Here is a 19,749-nt window from a genome sequence, read left to right as displayed (position 1 = left end):
CGAGGGGTTCGGGGGCCGATACCCCGTCGGAGAGCAACATTTCTTCGCCAAGGAGGGGGAAAAGAATGGTCCTGGGGGAAATCAGCCACCGGCCCCATGGGGACCCCCAAACGCAGCAGGGCTGTGGAAAAAATAAATAATAAATAGGGGGGAAGCAAAGAAATTGCATTGTGCGCCTATTGCTGCGCGCTGGTTGCAGCCATCGCGGTGTGAATCTCTGGGACTCGGTCACAAGATGCTGCTTTTCGTGGGAAAGTGCATTTCTCCTGTCCCCGAGAAACGTCGCTAATTGTTTTCCTTTTTTTTTTTTTTTTTTTTTTTTTTTTTACCTCTCTAGGAATTTCATTCAGAAGTACAAATGGAAAGTGTCACATCTAAAACCGCGTGGAGCCACATATTGCACCGTGCTCGAGTCAGCCAAAGCAAAAATAACCTGCCAAGAATGTGTGCATCCACCGCACACTTGGGCAGAGCGAAATCTCAAGGAGCCGAGGGATGGGTGCGTGTGTGTGTGTGTGCCTGTGCACACATTTGTGGGTGTCTGGATCCTGCGGGACGTGTGTGTGTGTGTGTGCGCCGCGGCGTGTGACCGCAGCATCCTGACGTGCGCGACAAAGTGTGAAAAATGTACTTCTCGAGAAACTTGGAAGGAGATGTCATTTATCATTGTAACCATCATAATACCACAAATTTTCACTTTTCTGTTCCATTTCGGATTGCATGTGTTTGTGAGTATTTCACTAGATCAGTGACAGCTCTTTATTTGCATAATTATATGCTCCGGTCTGAAGAGAAAACTAACCCCCAAATTTCATGGGTCACCAAACTGCGACAATCAATGTTTTATCACGTATGCTAAGCAAAACCTAAGGAGCTATATGAAGTTTCTTGGGTAGTTTTTGCTCCTCAGAAAATTAAAGATTTTGTGCCTCCTGAATAGATGCAAAATCTTCCCGAGCTCTTTGTAACTCAGCTCCGTTTGAAGGCGAAACCAGAGATTAGTGCGTAGATCTGGATTTGAGACCCACTAGCATTACTACTTCAAAGTAGACTCAAACAAGCAGCTTTGCCGCATCTCTAAATTTCGCCGTGCTCAGCACGGTCCCCTAAATGGCAGGAACAAAATGGCAGGAACAAAAAGTGGCCAAACGTGACGGCGAGGACAGCATAGCCCAGCCCGCGCCGACCGCCGGCTGCAGTTTCGCCCCTTAGAGACGTTTTATTCCCCCTGATGGGTGTGAAGACAGAGGCGGAGAAAACCCTGGCCCAGTTTGCGTGGCTCCAGCAGCGCGCAACAACCGCACAAGGTGGCACAAGTCTGGCTCCCGATGGAGCTGGGAGGAGCGGGTTTGGTGGTGGGAGCCGGGGGCGGTGGGGCCGGCCAGGAGGCCCTCCTCCCTCCTCGCCCGCTGGAAATGCCTGTGAGTTGATATATATAAAAATAAATAAAAATAAAAATGCGAATAAAAGCAGAAGTGAACGTTTTCATCGACACTTGGGGGGACCTCTCAGGCTGGAGGTGAGCTGCGGGTCCCGGTCCACGCCGCCCTGGTTTAACTTTGGGACTTTGCAGGGGGAGAACCTGCGGCTTGCAGCCCTGCCGGGGGTCCCGCACGGTTTTTGGGCAGCAGACCCCTGCCCCAAAAGTCTCACTCGCTGCCAGCACCGCTTCCCGGCCCCGTGCCAGCAGCGCTCAGCCCCCGGTCATTTTTATTATTATATTTTTTTTATTCCTGGGGGAGGTATTTACTATTTTCCCGGGGGAGCTGGGTGGGTTTCCCGGGAACTTTGAGCGAGTTTTGGCTCCCCGGCGGCTCCCACGCGCCAGCACCGCCTTCTCCCTTTGCCTGAAGGAGGTGAAACACGAGTGGGAAAGGCGAGAGGTGCCTGCCCGCCCCCCACTGCCCCCAGGACCCCTCAGATGGGGTCAGGCAAATGGGAATATTTCCGGGGGCCGGCTCCGCGGGCTGATTTGTCCCGACGGAGACAATAGCAGCAGTGATTTCCCACTAAGTGCGGCGCAGGAGAGAGCTGACCCTTCTCTGGAAAGGCCTGGGTCTTTTGTCATTTCCATTCCTCTTTTACTCAAGCCCTACCTAATCCCCTATCGACTGGCAAGGGACCGTCCGCAGACTTGTGCCTTCACACTCCTTCCTTAAAGCTGCTACCCCCGGCACCATTAGACAAATACCCCTCCCGCGCATCTTCCCTCCCCTCCCGGGGCCGTTTTACACCCTCCCTTTGCCAGGCTGGCTCGCCACACGAAGAAATGCAGTTTTGTTTTGCACAGCGAAGCAGATGATGCGAGGAGCCCTCCTCGCCCACCGCAGCAGGCGGCACAGAATTGCCTCCCCCCAGCACGGATCCTGCCCCTGCGGGTTCCCGTGGGGTGCAGAAAGGCACCAGCGGTACTCGGGACCCGTAAATACTGGGCCGGTGGTTCTCAGCAAATACCAGGCGAGGTGTTGCCACTTTGATGATCGCTTTTGCCAGCTTTTCGTGGTTTTCGGTCCCTTTCTTGCAGGTGTAACCCTTACTTTTGCTCCCACCGAGGTTCTTGCTGATTTAAATAGCCAGATTTGGATTGTTCTCGAATGGGGACCGGCTGAGCTGTTTGGGAGATGCTCCCCTCTTCGAGTGCGCTTGGATTTTATTTTTATTTTTGTATTACCATTAAGGTTACCAATAAAATCTGGATGCGAAGTGGTTTTCCTTGGCACTTTCAGCCAACTCGGTGTACATCTTCGGGAGGGCTGGGGACACCCGAACCGCAACGGACAGGGGCTGCGGGGGGGATCCTTGTGGCATTTTAGGCGGGTTCCCGACATAAAGCGACCTCCTGGGCGGGGGCAAAGTTCCTGAAAAGCGGCGGCTGTGCGGATGGGTCAGGGAGCACCCGGGATGGGATGGGATGGAATTGCGATGGGGTGAGGTGGGATGGGATGGGGTTGAAGTGAGAGGGGTGGGATGGGATTGGGAGGGGATTTGGATGGGGTGGGATGGGAGGAATGAGATAGGATGGGATAGAACTGGGATGGGATGGGATGGGATGGGATGGGATGGGATGGGATGGGATGGGATGGGATGGGATGGGATTGGGATGGGATGGGATGGGATGGGGTTGAGGTGGGAGAGGTGGGATTGGATTGGGATGGGATTGTGATGAGATGGGGTGGGTGGGATGGGGCGGGTTGGGGACTCCTCTCTGTCTCCGAGGCGGGCGGAGAGGGCCGGGCTTCGCGGCGCTCGGGGCGGGCCCAGCACCACGGACAGCGCCGGGACCGCCGCCGCCGCCGGGGCGTGGGGCCTGGGGTCCGGGGTCTGGAGTCTGGGGTCGCCGCCGCTCCGACGGGGTCGTCGCCCCGTTGGCGGACAGGGGCATGGGGAAGGGGTCGCCGGATGCCCCCCGGATTTCCTCCCTCGGGGAGCGGACCCCAAGAGGGTGGTCGACGACAAGGGGAAAAGGGGAGTTGTGGGACACCCCCGCCCCGTCCACCGTGCCCCCGGCGCCCCCCGGCGCCCCCCTGCTGTATCAGAGCCCCCTCGGAGGGAGGGGGAGGGGAGGGGGGTTCGGTGGCTGCGCTGCTGCCACTTCGGGCAAAACTCTCGGGGGCCGGCTGCTCCCGGGCGGGAGAAGGAAAAAGGGGGGGAAAGGGAGGGAAAAAAAGGAAAAAGAAGAAAGTTGATTGCCTGTTACACTCCCCCTCGGCTCCTCCCGGGGCTGCGGCAGAGAGGCGGGGGGGCAGCCCGGTCCTGATCCTCGGTTCCAGCATCCCCCGGCTCCGGGGGCCCAGCCCGGCCCAGAGCGGCTCCGCCGGGGGAGTCCCGGCGCTTAGCCCCCAGACCCGGGGGGCACCGGGCGCCTCTCCCCCTCCCGCCCCACCCGGATCCGCAGCCGGCAGCGGGGACACACCCCGGGGGGGTACCTGGTCCTCGGAGAGCCCCTCCCGGGACACTCCCGGCCCCGGGTCCTGCTGGCGGTGCCGGGGGTCGCGAATCCGTTTGCTCCGTGCCTCCACCCGGCAGCCCGCCGCCGTGGCTTTCGGGGGGGGCCGCCGTGCTCGGACGTCGTTTGGGGACCCCCCGAGGGGTCTCGGGGTCGCCCCCCGCCCCCTGTGTGTGCCCCCCCTCGCCTCAAGCCCCCAGGGACTCAGCGCTCCACCGAGGGGTGCGGGCATGCCCCCGGGACGGGACCCGCGGCGGCTCCGGGGGGCATCGGGGGGTGACCCCGCTGCGGGAGGGGCCGGGGCGATTTCTCTCAGCCCACCTCCCCCCGGACCCCCCAGAGCAGGGGGCTTCGCTCAACGACTTCGGCGCAGAGGGAGACACCTGCATCAAAGGCTTCGCCACACGCGCACAAAACCGAAGGCTTAAATGTCTTGCGGCGCTGAATATTCGTCTAGAATGCTTATTTTTTTTTTCTATTTGCCCTTTTAATTTATTTTTCTTTCTTTTCTCGTCTTTCTTTATTCTTCTCCGCTCTTTCTTTATAAATAAATATACACGTATACGTATATATATTAAGGGAAGACGGAAACAGAGTTGGAACCCCACTGCGCCTTCACAATGGTCGGGAAAATTCACCCCCAGTTCTCCACCGAGCCCTGTGCTCTCCGAGCTCTTTGAAAGCAAACGCAGGCACTGGAGTTTCGTTCGGATCCACCCCAACTTTTTGGATTTGGCCTCCGAATGCCCAGACTTTGTTGCGTTTCATGGTGTTTGTTTTTATTCCCTGTTTTGTTGTTGTTGTTGTTGTTTGTTTGTTTGTTTTGTTTTGTTTTTTAGGTCCCTAATTCTCTGCCTCCCTTCCCAGAACAGGGTCCCCTCCTGCCCCTTAGCCCGCGTCCCCCCGCGCTGTCCCCACTCCCTGCGCGGGACAGGCAGGGTCGTTCACACGCATTTTGATCCGTGAGGGCTCCCCTTCTCTTGGGGAGCATAAAAACTTTCCCCTACGAATAGGGAAAAACGTATTTTATTTGTCTTTCTGGAGACTTTTTTTTTTTCCCCTTTTCTCTTCAAAAGGAATAAACAAATCTCCCCCAGCCCGAGGAGGAGCGCCGAGACCCCCTTGGCGCTTTCCTTGCCCCCTCCTCTTGTAACCCCCCGACGCCGTTTGGGATGGCTTCTCCTCCTCTTGGCCATTTGTCAGTGTCGCATCCCCGCTGCCAGCCGACGGGCAGCAAAGCGGCCGCGCGTTTCTGGCCCCGCACGCAGCGGGGAGACCCCTCCCCAGCTCGGTGCCCACCGAGACCCCCCCCCTCGGGCCTTCAGCCCCCTTTCCCGGGCTCCACAAGTAACAGAGCAATAAAGGGGGCACCAGCCCTCACCTCCAGGCGTGCAGAGGACCCGTTTTTGTCCCTGTCGCCGTGTCGCGACTGGCGATGTGTGCGAGATGGGACCCCCCGCTCCCACCCCAGCGGCCGAGGCAGGGGAGATGGGGGGGCAGCAAAGGGGGCGAACTGCGGGCGGGTTGGGGTCACCTTCAGGCGCAGCCCTCCTCCCCAAAGCCCTCTCCCCCCGCCGCAGTCTTCCTCATCGCGGGCTTGGCGGGAACGAGCATGCGAGGTCCGCGGTGCGGAGGGGAGAGGGGGCAGAAAAAAAAAAGAATCGGACTCCTGGGTGCCGGGGGTTCTTCGGCAGAGGGGTGCTGGGGGTTCCGGGGAGGGCTGTGCGACCCCAGGTGCTGCCTGCCCCGCCGTGCCCGCTGCCTGAAACGAATACCTAGAGAGAAATGCAGAGCTCGGGGCAGGCTTAGCTCCGCCGGAGGGGCAAGTGCCAGGGCTCCCATTCCAGCTAGACGAAGGGCATGGTTTTTATTCCTATTTTATTTTTATTTATTTTATTTTATTTTATTTTATTTTATTTTATTTTATTTTATTTTATTTTATTTATTTTGTTTTATTTTATTTTATTTTATTTTATTTTATTTTATTTTATTTTTATTTTATTTATTTTATTTTATTTTATTTTATTTTATTTTATTTTATTATTTTAATTATTTATTTTATTTTATTTTATTTTATTTTCAGAAAGGTAAATGGGATTTGCTAGCATTTAAGGAACTGGAGTTAGAACAAAAGCCAAACTCTTTAGCATGTAAGTTTTCATTATCAGCTTTCAACCTTGCAAAACTAGAGCCATTTGCTTAACTTAATCCGTAACATATGTTTGCAACAGTAGCAGATTTTTTTGGTGTGTGTGGTTTGGATATGATCAAGTTGTAAATTTTCCGCCTTAGGTTTTCAGCGCCTCCTAGTTACAGCCTAACACCTATTGAGGGAGAGAGAGACTCCACAAAGATCCCATGGCACCAAATCTGAATAATCCGATCCGAAATCCCTAATAAAGTTTACCAATCAGGCCACTCGAACTCCTCCGGATCCCTCCCGCCGAGGAAGCAGCCGCCACGCTCCCGAGATGAGCCGAAATGAGCAGCCCAGCATCTCCCTCCCCGTGCCTCGCCTGCGGGAGCGCTCCGCAAGACAGCGCTCGGTGATTCACTGTTTACTATTACTTTTCCCCATCTCATAGGCCACTTTCCTTAAGGTGCTGCAGAACTGATGCAAATGATGGAAACCTCCCTGTTCAATTACTGGCAGCAACAGCAACAGCGCTGGTGATGATAACGCCGCAGCCCGATGGGCTAGGACATTGCCCGCTCTTTGCCAGTTTGATCTCCCCCAGTAACTTTTTAGTGGTTTGTCTCGCCAAGAGAGGGTTTCTTCTGCCCCAAAACGCCGTTTACTCTTTAAATGCGGGAATTGGGAAGAAGCCCTATCAATGCTGAAGGTGTATTTGGGAGGGATGCCCTCGCTGCCTAGAGCTCGGTGTTGTCCATCCCCACCGCGGGTGCTGGCGCTCGCCTTAGGGAGAAATCCTCAAAAACGCCCACACCACGCGCAGCCCTGCTGGGACCAGAGGCCCGTGTTTGATTTCCCAATCCTTGAAACCCATCACAACTGTCCTGCTCGCTTCGTGGCAGCGCGGCACGGAGCGCCTCTGCGCTCCCACCGAGCCCACACCCGCGGAGCCGCCTACACCGCTCCGCGCCCGCGGACACGCGTGGGCACCGGGGGGCTCCCCCGCGCCCCCTTTCCACCTCCCCTTGAGTTGTGCCGGGCTGCGGGGCACCCCCCCGGGCTCGCCCCGCTCCGCCCCCCCCCCCCTCGAGGGCTGCGCGGGTTTTGCGCGGCCGGCAGCGCGGGCGCGGAGCCCCCCGCGGGCGTAGGCGGGCAGCGCGGCGGTGCCGCGAGGCGGAGCGCCACCTAGCCCCGGCCACCGGAACCGGCCACAGTGCGGCGGCGGCGCGGAGAGGCGCGGAGGGGCCGCGCTCCCCTCGCCAACCCCCATTCCCCGTCCCGCCGGAGCGGAGAGGGGGGAGCGTAGGCGGCTCCGCTCGGCACCGGGGGGAACCCCTCCGGTCTTTGTCCTTCATTTGTCCGGGGGGTTATTAGGATAATCTATTTCTCCGTCTTCGCTAATTAATTCCGCGCGAAGGCGCTGCGCCACACGCGTGTCGGCGCGCACCTGGCTGGCAGTCATCAGCCCTCAGGGCTCGCCGTCCGGAGAGCTGGCCGGGGGGCGGAAATATCCGAAATTCCCGGCCCTGCCACCCGCAGCAATGGCGCGTTCCCAGCAGGGACCTGGGTGCGCCCGGAGGGCCAAGGTGGTTTGGCAAGGGGGACAAAACGGGATGCGCTAAGTGCTGCGTGACAGCCGCAGTGGTGCCGGGATTGAAACTTGGAAGCCGAAAATGCCCTTACCTGCAAACAAACAAACAAGCAATCAAAGTTTGCTGTGTGTTTAGATCCGCCTTCCAAAGAGAGCAAAACAAAGGCAGAGCGAACATTAAACCTCCGCTCCCGCTCCCGGCCCGTGAAGGGTCACCTTTCTTTTCTGGAACTTGCAGGGCTCCAGGGGAAAATAAATAATTAAGTGGATAGATAGATAAAGTAGTAAATAAATGCTTCTACCTCGTGTTTGCACTATTTCGGCAAAAATAACCCAACACGTCCGTGGTGTGTAGACACCAGAGCAGGTCTGCAAGGGCATCTGAAGTGTACTCACTGCTGCGGAGCCACATCAAGTCCCTCGTCCGAGCCCTGTCCTTGCGTTTGGAAGGAAACAACTGACACCGGTGAACGGCTGTGTGTCCAAGTATCTTTATTGTCACGTCCTTTAAAAATTTTACTTGGTGACTTCAAAATTTTCAATCAGATACAGACATTCCATAACAGAAAGCCATACTGCTTTCTGCTCTGCAATAATGCTTTTGTTGTTTGAGGGTTTTAATAACTTATTGATTCATGTTTTGTCTACATCAGAGTGCAAAAATGTTACTGCAAGTCTCTTTGGCTTCTTTCTTCCCTTCCTTCTTTTTTTCTTTCTCTCTCTCTTTCTCTCTTTCCTTCTTGTCTTTTTTTCTTTCCTTCTTTCTTTCTTTCCTCCTTTTCTTTCCTTCTTTCTTTCCTTCCTTCCTCCTTTTCTTTCTTTCCTTCTTTATTTACCTTTCTTTCTTTCTTTCTTTCTTTCTTTTCTTTCTTTCCTTCCTTCCTTCCTTCCTTCCTTCCTTCCTTTCTTCCTTCCCTCCTTCCCTCCTTCCTTCCTTCCTTCCTTCCTTCCTTCCTTCCTTCCCTCCTTTCTTCCTTCCTTCCTTCCTTCCTTCCTTCCTTCCTTCCTTCCCTCCTTCCTTCCTTCCTTCCTTCCCTCCTTCCTTCCTTCCTTCCTTCCTTCCTTCTTTCTTTCTCTCTTTCTCTCTTTCTTTCTTTCTTTCTTTCTTTCTTTCTTTCTTTCTTTCTTCCTTTCTTTTTCTTTCTTTCTTTCTTTCTTTTTCTTTCTTTCCCTCTTCCCCTCTTCCCCTCTTTCCCTCTTCCCTCTTTCCCTCTTTCCCTCTTTCCCTCTTTCCCTCTTTCTCTCCTTCTTTCCCTCTTTCTTTCCCTCTTTCCCTCTTTCTCTCCTTCTTTCCCTCCTTCTTTCCCTCTTTCCCTCTTTCTCTCCTTCTTTCCCTCCTTCTTTCCCTCTTTCTTTCTTTCTTTCTTTCCTTCTTTCCTTCTTTCCTTCTTTCCTTCTTTCCCACTTTCCCTCTTTCTTTCCCTTTCTCTTTCCCTCCTTCCCTCCTTGCCTCCTTCCCTCCTTCCTTCCTTCCTTCCTTCCTTCCTTTCTCTCTTTCTCTCTTTCTCTTTCTCTTTCTCTTTCTCTTTCTCTTTCTCTTTCTCTTTCTCTTTCTCTTTCTCTTTCTCTTTCTCTTTCTCTTTCTCTTTCTTTCTCGTCAGTACTCTTTTTCCTTTTCTGTTCTTTCTATCCCTTTCCCTTCTCTCTCTTTCCCTTTTCCTTTCTCTCTCCCTTTCTTTTTCACTTTTTATCTCCCTAGCCCCCCATTTCTCTCCCTCTCTCCATCCCCGTCAGTATGTGGGGAAGCATATTGAGATGCGGTGGGACCACAATGCCCGAGGTGGCGTGTCGAGCAGGTGCACCCCATTTCCTCTCCGTGGCACCCTGCAGCGGGGAGCCTCCCTTTCGGAGCCCCGCTTCCCGCTGGGGCAGCGCCCTGCGCGCCCTGCATCTGCCCCGTGATGCAGAAATGATGAAATTAGCACCGAGATAATAACAGTATTGAGCTGTTCGGGCAGGTTACGCTGCTTAACCCCGGCGCAAGGCAGCGGGGGCGGCTGTGCTGGGCACCCCGCGGATCGGGGCCGAGGGGGGAGTCTCCGTGTGCCCCCCCGGGGCTGCCCCCGGCCCCCGGCGGGTCCCGAAGCGGCGGCGCGACCGGGGCAGAGGCCAGGGGCTGCGCCCGTATCGGGGCTGGGCTCGGGGGCGACGTTATTAAATCTCGGGCTCCACCGGCGAGGTTTCCTCCGACGTGGAAGGTTCTCCGAGATAGGGAACCCAGCTGTTTAATTTAACATTGATTTATTGCTTTTAAAAGTAAATTTACACACATGCCAACAGCACTCCGTTTTGTTTCCCCAGACCCAAAGATTTATTTTCTACTTAGCGCTTGTCTGACAAAACAATGTCCTTTAACTTTATTACACATCGATGAGGAAATCTGTCTTATTTTTGGTAGGATTTATTGCTCTGTTACTTGTGGAGCCTTTTTGTGATACAGCAAAAGCTAAGGTCAGAAAATAAACACCAAGTGAAAGCCGGGCATAGAAGCAAAAGCCAGTAAAGGTAGCAGCAGCTAGTTGGTGATGTTATCACCCCTGTTAGAGTACATCTGCGGCCAGGACCAGGATTAGGAGAGGGGGAAATCATTTTAACTTGGCGCACGCAGGTAGGTGGTTGGGTTTTTTGTTTTGTTTTGTTTTGCCTGTCTGTGGTGTTGACTGGCTCTTCCTTCATTTGCAGCAGCAAAGGGTCCCTAATGTCTCATGGCTCTCTGCAAAGACAGCCTGTGAAACCTATCTGTAATTGTTGAAGGGAAAAAATGCGGGGTTATCCACACCACGCTGTCTTACCTCTGCGCAGTAAACTCCCAATTACCAGATCTACGTGATGGCTGAACTCGGGGGAATTACACTGTACTTTGAAGCAGCTTTTACGGTACAGTTCATCTACGTTTTAGTTTTCTTTAGTTCTCATTAAAAGGCCACTTTCTTCTTTTCACTGATATACCACTGTCTTTGTGTCCTTCATTTCACACTCTCAGGGGAAAAAAAAGTTCTCAGATCTTGTCTGAGGGGGTGGGATGTAGTAATAATAACAATAACGACAACAACAACAATAATAATAACAACTACTACTACTACTACAACTACTACCACTACTGTTAGTACTACGACTATAACTACTACTGCAACAACTACTGGATTTCTTATTGTTTCCCCTTTTTCTACCTTAGTGCAAATCTTTTATTTTAAATCAGGGCTTGTTGATACTAACGAAATGTCCTTCGGTAGGACAGTGGACGGAGAGATACTCCAGTGGTATTTGAGAAGGTAAAATAGGAGATGGACAAAATGTGAACAAATCTCTCTTTCCTTTTCTCTCTCTCTCTCCCCCACACTTTTTTTTTTTTTTTTTTGGCTGTGTGTTCCAGCCTCAGTCTCACAAACCGATTTCTCGGAGAGGAATCTAATAATCACTTTAGAGATGTTCAAATGAGGACACTCGCTCTTTTCTAGCAGGAAGTAAAGATGTGACAGGTTTTGTTATCGGGGGTATAGCCAGAGCTTTGTAAGATATTCCCTTTCTTTCCCCATAAATACACCATCTTTAAATAAAGACCCCCTGTCTTAAAGCGTGACTCTCCCCGCTGGCTCTGTCCACTTTCTGTCCGGTGTGTCCACATAAATCCAAATTTCATGTCACTTAACATATTTTAATGATTTTACCAACCCAGTCAGACTTGTGTGGGATTTTTTTTTTGTTTGTTTGTTTGTTTGTTTTTCCCAGAAACTGTACACGACTTTTCCCTGCTAAGCCCCAAGCCCGCTTTTCCCTTGACCAGCCTTGGTGGCAGAGAAAACAAACCACCCCACCAAAGCAAATAAAAGGGGGGGCTCAGCGGAGCGCTGGAAATCCTCATTTCCGTATGAGCAGCGGTTTTCTGGCCAGCCTTTTGGGGAAAAAGAAAATTAAAAAAAAGGAGAAAAAAATAAAAAAAATAAAAAAAAAAGAAAGAAAAAAAAAGATAAGGAGCCCACTGTCACCCTGTCACTCAGAGCGGGGCTGTTCCCCCCACCTGCCCCACGCCCCAAGGGGCAGACCGGGCACAGAGGGACCCGGGGCGGTCACAGAGACCCGGGGGGGGCCCGTGACCCCCCAGCCCTGTGCCGGCCCTGGCTTGCGAGGCCACCACAGGGAGGGCAGGGTAGGCCCCAGGCGCTGGGGTGCTGCTTGGGCACTCCCAAACAGCGGCCAGCCTGGGTCTGGGGGCAGCAAGGGTTTTTTTGGAGGGGGTATTGCCCCCCTCACCTCCCCACCCGCTCACCCTGTCTGGTCCCGAGGTGCAGCCGCGACCCCGGGGTGTTTCCCCACCCTGAGCGCCCCGGCTGGGGGTTACACGCTTCGAAACACCATGGGAGTATTTAAAAGCCCTTTCTTTCCCTTTTTTTCCTTTTTTTTTTTTTTTTTTTTTGGGGGGTGGGGGACGGGACACGGGGGGGGGGGGTCGCTTGGGGTGCCCCCGGACCACCTGCAAAGAGGCCTCGTCTCGCCCAGCGGAGGGTCGCCACCGCTGCCCCCTCCCGGAACAAGAGGGGGTCTCGGGGGTGGCGCGGGGGGCGCAGGTACAGAAAATCCCGGGCGCTGGAGGGGCGTCGAGCACAGCATCCGGGGCCGTGCCCGCGCACGGTTCCGCCTTGATATGCAATTAAATTACAGCAAATTCCTCTTTAAATAATATCGTTGGGAATCCTTCTTTAAGATTCAAGGATGTCTGAGGTTAAGTAGCTTTTAAAACGTCAGCTCTAAATGGCTTATGCAATGAATAGCTACCTTCAAATCCTAAAACCATTATAAATATGCTATACATATGGATGCCAGTTTATCTCTACATATTTCTTTTTAAAATGAGGGAAGCGTTCATAAAAAGCTACTTGGAACACTTTATTTTAGGAAAGCAGATGTTAATTTTTTCACATATCATTTTACGACCAAGTACATGTGTAACATTGGAAAGCATCCAGAGCGCCCCTATTATTTGCTAAATGACTGTTAGTTGAGGCATATTATTCTCGGCATAACCGAGGTATAGGTTATATCAATAAAATAAACATCTGTGATTTTAGCAGGAGAGGCAAAAAAAAAAAAAAAAAATTAACAGTTCCCATAAAAGTGGGGAAAGCGTTTGTGTAAGGGAAAGCACACCTGCGAGGGAGTAAATTGGCCATTTACGCCGAAAACAGGCTCTGTGCTGTACAGAGAATGGGGAGGGGGGAAACTCGAGGAGAAAACCGCTGCGGCTCGGTGCGCACCGGGCTGAGGAGCCCGGGGATGCTTTTTCTAAGTGAGGGCTACTCGCCCTGCCCTGGGCAGCGCGGCGTTTAGCTCGCAGGAATGCATCACCCGCAGCTTCCTGCTGTCAGTGGTTGGGGACTCCCGGGGACTTCGAGGGGCTGGGTTTCTCCTCTCGGCAGCGGAACGCCCTGTGTTTGCGGGGAGTTTCGCGGGGGGCTCGGCTCGGTGAGTGCAGCCGGACGCGGTGCGCTGCCGCCGCAATCAGCCGCCTGCAATGCTCAGCGCTCGGGAGGGCAAGCGCGCTGAGCTAGGGTTTAACAAACAGGGGCGTTATTGATCAAATATGAGGGATAAATATGTGTATGTATTATTTATCTGCGCACACACGTAGGCACACGCGCGGCCGTGTGTCACTACCCGGGACGAGGGGAACCGCCTGCGATCCGGGGGGCAGCAGCGGCTGCTCCTCGCCTGCCTCAGCACTGCCCTGCCTTAGGAGGTTTTTTAACATTTAAAAAAAAAAAAAAAAAAAAAAAAACCGCTGCAAATATGAAAAATAGGTCACCGGTAAAATTGGTCCCAGCATGGAGCGTAATTGTAACAAAACGCTGCCGAGCAAAACCGAGGAACTCGCTGGCTGCTGGTAGCCTCGTCGCGAGCCATCTGGTGCGTATTAAAAGCGGCGCTGTAAATATTGCCGAAAAATAATGCATTATCGGCTCCGCCGAGCGCCGGGCCTGCGAGCTTCCCATATGCTGGGCTGTGCGGGCGCGCAGGGAAAGGTGTCGGCAGCCAGGGGCAACTCGGGCATTGTTCGGCGTGGTCCTGAGGGCAGCCTGTCCCGACGGGGGGCGGGGGAGGAGGGAAGGCCCCTCTCCCCTTTCCCTCTCCCCTCACCCCGTCCCGCTCGCTCTGACGACGTAGGGTATGTAACTGATGACGTCACTTCGCATCAGGGCCCGCAGCAGACGTGACCCAGGCAGGAGCTCATCTGTTTCTCATCACTTGGGAAGTTTCTCTCGCTCCCTCCCTCCCTCCCTCCCTCCTTCCTTTCCCCTCCATTTTTTTTTCTTATTTATTTTTTTATTATTATTTTTTTTACTTTTTCCCACGTGAATAAGGGACCGGGCGACAGAGCGGCACCGCACAGCCAGGCCGCGCCCCGCTGCCCCCATCCCATTCCCATCCCCATCCCATCCCCGTCCCACCCCGTTCCCGCAGCCCCCGGCCCCCCTTGCCCCGTCCCACGCCTTCTCCTGCCCCCACGCCATTGTTCGCGCCAGCAAGCAAACTTTGGCTGCCAATTGAAAGCCCGGCAGTCCCTTGGCTCCTGCATTGTACTGAGGGTCACTTACTCTTTTCTCGGAGTTGGGCTCTGCTCCTTAATCTCTCCTCTTCTCTGCTGGTCATGAGCTGACGCCTTCTCCCCATGCACCCGGAGCTGCCTCAGAGGCTCGTCCTGATAAACCTGCTGCTAATGACGGCCCAGTGCAGCGGGCACAGGAATAAAAACTCCCTCTCTGCTCTTTTTCTTTCTTTCTTTTTCTTTCTCTCTTTTTTCTTTTTTTTTTTCCTTTTTTTTTTTTTTCCTCCGGGCTGCATTCCCCTCTGACCGCTGCCTTCCTTAATTACGGGAGCTATATTTCTTCCCTGGCAGTCATTCGTGGGGATTTTTTAGGTGGAAAGGCGTTTCGGCGGTGTTATTTTTGAGCAGGGACCAGTGCCCTATATCCAGCGGCTTTGAGTGAAGTGCAGATTGAGACATATCGGGTTCCCTATAAAAGGATCATTTCTTGTGGGAGGTTGGACACGAAGTTTGGACTCGTGACTTGCATTCCTGAGAGACATGCATATTTTAAAACAACAAAGCAAGCTCGGAAGAAGGCTTAGAGGAGGGGAGAGGGAGAAAAAAAAAAACTTGGAAAGAAGTTACTAAGTGACAAACATCTGTCAACATGGACCAATTTGTATGGCTCTCTGGAAGAAAAAGTACCTGACTAGTTGTATTTATCACTTCAGGGAGCCGCAGCTACTTTGCTGGAAGTTTGTGTGGCTCTCCAGCCTCAGAAACGCCGCTCAGAAAGGCAGTTTGGCTCAAATCTGGGAGTTTAAAGCGCTTTCTGGCCTTTGGATCTAAGTCCCAACTCCTTCTTTACTGGCTCTTTGTGCAGAGCAGGTTCAGCTCTTCAAAAGCTACCTGACCCCCCAAAAAATAACCCGGAGGAGGAAAAAAGACAAAAGGAGAGCAAATGCGGAGGCTCGTGTGTCTGTGTAATGAAGTCACCGGCGGACCTGACCCCGCAGCGCAAACAACGGCTGGGGAAAAGCGAAACAAAACACGAAAATATATATATATATATATATATATATATAAAAGGGGGGTGTCTTGTTGCGCCCTGCAAATAAGCAGGCGGGGAGGAGGCGATGCTGTGAGCGGGGCCGGGCCCCCAGACTCTCGGGGCGAGGGGATGAGGGGTGACACACGAGGGGACGAGGGGTGACACGGACACGCGGGGTGCGTGGGGTCGGCGGCGGGGTCGTGGGCAGGGCGCCGGACGCCGGGAGACAAAGGGCGGTGGAGGCCGCTGTCCTCCCTGTCCCCCGTTGTGTCCCCTCTGTCCCCTCGTGTGCCCGCTCTCTCCCCGCCGCCCGCCTCACGGACACACCCGGGGCGCGGACAAGCGGCCGGGCGCGCTCCCGCGGGGGTGTCAGCGTGGGGCTCGGCCCCTCGTGCGCGTCGCCGACCCCGCGGGGAGCGAACGCAAACCCCGAGGCCGCGATGTGCTGGCCGGGCGGTGATTTTAGGGCCGGTCTTCGGCCTCTCAGGCAGCGGACGTCTTCCTCAGCCAACACAATAGGACAGCTCGCAGCCCGCATCTCCTTCAATGAGCCTCCCCCCGCCCTTTCCCATCCTTTCTTCCCTTTTTTTTTTTTTCTTTTTTTTTTTTTTTAACAACTGGGGATATTTTATACCCTGTAGTTTTGGATTTGATCCATTGCTATAAGCTTGACGGAGGCCTGCGCAGACAAGGAGATGTATATACGCTATTATACAGCCATCATTGCGATTACCAGCAGTGAGTCTCTTGTCAGCCAGACTGTCCTGCTTTGAAACACTACTCACATTATCCTGATTTTTCAAAATTGGGGGTAAGTGAGGGGAGGGGAGATACAATTTCCCACTGTCCCTTTTGTTAATTGTTTTCCTTCTTCACAATCACGTTTAAAACCCGATCGGGCCCGTTTTGACGTAGCGGCTGTGTATTTCTGGTGGAAACCACGTGGGTTGGGAGAAAAGACGCTGACATCCCTCCTCGCCTCCTGGCCCTCGATCCCAATATGCCCCCTCAGCCAACCAGCGCTCACACCCCGAAATGGGTCCGGCGGGGACAACTTGTCCCTCGCCCCCATAAAGAGCCTGGGCAGCCGGGGTGAGACCCTTCCCTGCAGCAGGTCCCTTCCCTTCCCTTCCCTTCCCTTCCCTTCCCTTCCCTTCCCTTCCCTTCCCTTCCCTTCCCTTCCCTTCCCTTCCCTTCCCTTCCCTTCCCTTCCCTTCCCTTCCCTTCCCTTCCCTTCCCTGCCCTGCCCTGCCCTGCCCTGCCCTGCCCTGCCCTGCCCTGCCCTGCCCTGCCCTGCCCTGCCCTGCCCTGCCCTGCCCTGCCCTGCCCGCCCCTGTCCTGCCCCTGCCCTTCCCCTTCCTAGGTGGCTGCACCTTGCACCCGTGGGAAAATCTCTGGCAGGACAAGCCGCAGCCTCAGGAGTGCTTAAAAAAATAGGAAAGGGGATGGGCATGGGGTGGGATGGGGATGGGGATGGGGATGGGGATGGGGATGGGGGTGGGGATGGGGATGGGGATGGGGATGGGGATGGGGATGGGGATGGGGATGGGGATGGGGATGGGGATGAGGGTGGGATGGGATGGGATGTGACGGGATGCGATGGGATGTGATGGGATGCAATGGGGACGAGGATGGGGATGGAGATGGGGATGGGGATGGGGATGGGAATGGGGATGGGGATGGGGACGGGATTGGGGATGGGGATGGGGGCAGGGACGGGGACGGGGATGAGTATTGGGGGGGAAGCCTTCTGCCCTCAGGCCTCAGGGGAAAGGGAGAAGAAGGTAGGGAGGAGCAGGAGCTGTAGTGAGGGAGCCAGCTCTCACCGTCCTGGTCCTCGCAGTTTTAGGGTTTTCCACCGATGTTTGCGCCGGACATGGTCAGAGGAGTGCAGGGGTAGGTGCTGAAATATTTAAGGGAGCATTTAAGCCCGGAGCCTTCAATGAGTGACGAAGGGTTGGGGGGTGGGGGTTGTGGGGAGAAAGTTGGAAAATGGATTCGCTGACAAGTAAGGATAATAAATGAGAGGCGCTTTCAGATAGATATCTCAGACGTGAAATTGCACCCAGCTGGTTGTGTAAGCAAACAAATAGTTTCATGTTAGGGACTCTTGACTTGTGGCTTGATGAATAGAACACGACAGAGGTAAATGGCTCTTTAACTCATTTAGGAATAAAACTCTTTGGCTTCCTAAGTAAAAGACCTGGTGACGCCATGGATCCTGAGCAAGCACTTTAACAAGAGTTTTATTAGTTTCCACTTGTGCTCTCAAATCTCCTCCCTCCCTCACTTCCTCCCTTTCCAATCTTTTTTTTTTCTTTTCTTTTTACCCTTTATTTTTCTTTCTCTGCCCCCTCCTTCCTTCCGTCCCTTCCTCCCCCCTCTCTCCCCTTTCCTCTAAAACTCTTTCTGCCAGGAGGGATCCCCCACGTCACCGGCGCTGGGAAACCCGGCAGGTCTGCAAGGTGTCCGGGCCAGCCTCTCTTGGGCGAGGGGACTGCCCGCGGCCGCCGTGAGTTGTGGCTTTTGACATTTACTTATTTGTAATTCTCGCTGCGCTCCGGCATTGCCGCAGAATAGTCATCCTCAGCCGCTCTGACCCACTGGGGATTAAAAAAGCTGGGGGGTAGGGGGAAAGTATAGGAAAAAAAAAAATCTCATGTCAATGTCAGTGACAGTGAAGCCAATTATAAAGGGAGCCTTTTAAAACAAATACATAGACACGTTTAGTGGAGATCACTCCATTTCTGAAATTGGCTCCAGGATGGAAAGGGACTGGGAGAAAAGTGGGCAAGGGTGGTGGAGACCCACTTCTGTCTGTTCCACTGAAGCACAGGGTGGACCAGGGTCTGGGGAAAAACAAGAAAAAAAAAAAAAAAAAGAAAAAAAAGAGAGAGAGAGAGAGAGAGGAAGGAAAACCCACCATAAAACAAAACCCAAACCCAACGAAACAAAAACCGACCCCAAACCCCACCCACCCCAAACCTGCTGTTCCGAGGCTCGAGAACCAACCCTTTGAATAGTCAAAATGCTCCATGAAACCGGAGGAAGCATGTCAACAGTGTCCGTAATAGCCGTGCACGCACATGAGGGGACATCGCCTGTGAATGGCTGCGCGCCTGGCCGCTGTCGGTGGAGGGGCAGGGGCGAGCCCTGGCCTCCGTCTGTCGGTCCGTCCGCCGTCCGTGTGTCCCTCCCCGCCTCGCCCGCAGCGCCTCGGGGCCGGTTCCCCCGCCGGGCCGCTCAAAATCTGCTTCAAAGGCGGCAGAGTGCTCGGCTTTTGTTGCAAAGGGGACGCCTGACATTCGTATATGGCAGGTAATTTGGAAGGAAAGGAATTTAAAAAAAATGAAAAATAAAGAGAGAAAGAAAAGGAAAATAAAAGCAAAAAGCCGAAGAGCCCTTTCCACCCGCCAGCCCACTTTCCTCTCCCCGCCTAGGCATAACCATCCAGCCTCCCCTCGCAAGAGGCAAGGTGGAATTTACGTTTTTCCTTCCATCCCTTGTGCTCTTGTGCTGCCGTCTGGCATGACCTCGGGCAGGGCCGCTCGCTGGGGCGCTTCCAGGCACGACCTTGGGTGCACCCCACACACCTGGGCGGCCCCGCAGACGGCAGAGCCACCCCTCCCAGCCCCTCTTTTACCCTCCCCAAAACCAAATCTCGTCACGGAGGGGCTCGGGGGGCAGCGGCACTGACCCTTTATGGAGCTCAGAGGCGGGAGCGGCGCCCCTTGCCCCGCAGGTGGGGGCGGTGGGAGGCAGCGGGGGGGTCCCGGGTGGGCCCGGGGGGCCGGGCAGGGTCAACCTCATCCCCGTCCCCCCGTCGGGCGGCAGCTTTGGGGGCGGAGGAGCTGCCCCAAGGCAGCGCCGGGGAGAGCGGAGCCGAGCCCCGGGCATCCCTCCCCGAGCCCCCTTGCCTCCGCCCGGGCTCGGCCCTCCACTTAGAAGTATTTCAAAATATTTATTCGATTGAATATATAGCGAGGGGCTAATTGGGCGGTGGGAGGAGGCAAGCTAGTTAGCGAGGAGCTAAAAGGTAGGGTCCTTTGTATAGGTCGCGCTCTTCGCCGCGGCAGGGGCCGGAGAGGGTCCGCAGCGCGGGGATGGGGTGGGAGGGGTGGGCTGGTACCCCCACCCCGGCCCCTATTTGCCCCCCTTTTTCCTCACCCCACCTCCCTCTGCCAGCGCAGGGGCCGAGGAGCGCGGCGGGCAGCCCTGCGCGACAACAAGGGAGGAGAAATGTAGCTGGATGTGGTTTCAAAGCAGTATATTGTAGCTTACGAACAAGTCAGCAGAAACTTGCGAAGGGACCCCGGACGCTCTCCACATTCACATTGTTTTTTTTTTTTTTTTTTTTTTTTTCCAGCAACACAGCGCTCGGTGACGCGATCATACAATATTTTCAGCCGCCATTTGAATGCCCGAGAGGCTGGAGCGTGGCAAAAGAAAACATCCACCAACACAACGCAGACTGGGGTATTTAACACTTCAGAACACAATACCG

This window comes from Cygnus atratus, chromosome Z, assembly GCF_013377495.2.
Source record: "Cygnus atratus isolate AKBS03 ecotype Queensland, Australia chromosome Z, CAtr_DNAZoo_HiC_assembly, whole genome shotgun sequence".
In the NCBI taxonomy this organism is placed as follows: Eukaryota; Metazoa; Chordata; class Aves; order Anseriformes; family Anatidae; genus Cygnus; species Cygnus atratus.
This window is presented reverse-complemented; position numbering follows the sequence as displayed.